The following is a 404-nucleotide window of genomic DNA, read 5'->3' on the forward strand; positions in this document are numbered from 1 at the left end:
GAAGGAGGATGGAAAAGGGTGGAGTGCATAGTTTAGCCTCTGAACTTTACATCACTGTTTACTGGCTCATTCGTCCGTACCTCATCACTTAAGTGTCCATAAAGACGGCATCTCCGGTAGTGATAGACATCACACAGTGATGTCACCTGCTCCACTGTGAGCAGGAGCTATCTCATTGTTTTAAAGCTCTTTATTTGAGCCCTGGTCCTTCCCAGTTCTGCTGACAGGCATGTGGTCAAGTGCTGCCATCTAGTGGCCAAAATACATATAACTAATCCTGGAAAAGATTAAGGGCCCAGGCATGTCCAGCCTGGAAAACGCCGTCATCTCCAAAATTCATGCTGGAGAATGCCCAATCGAGTTATAAAGCCACACACACACACACACACACACACACACACACA

Source organism: Microtus ochrogaster, chromosome 5 (assembly GCF_000317375.1).
Source record: "Microtus ochrogaster isolate Prairie Vole_2 chromosome 5, MicOch1.0, whole genome shotgun sequence".
Lineage (NCBI taxonomy): Eukaryota > Metazoa > Chordata > Mammalia > Rodentia > Cricetidae > Microtus > Microtus ochrogaster.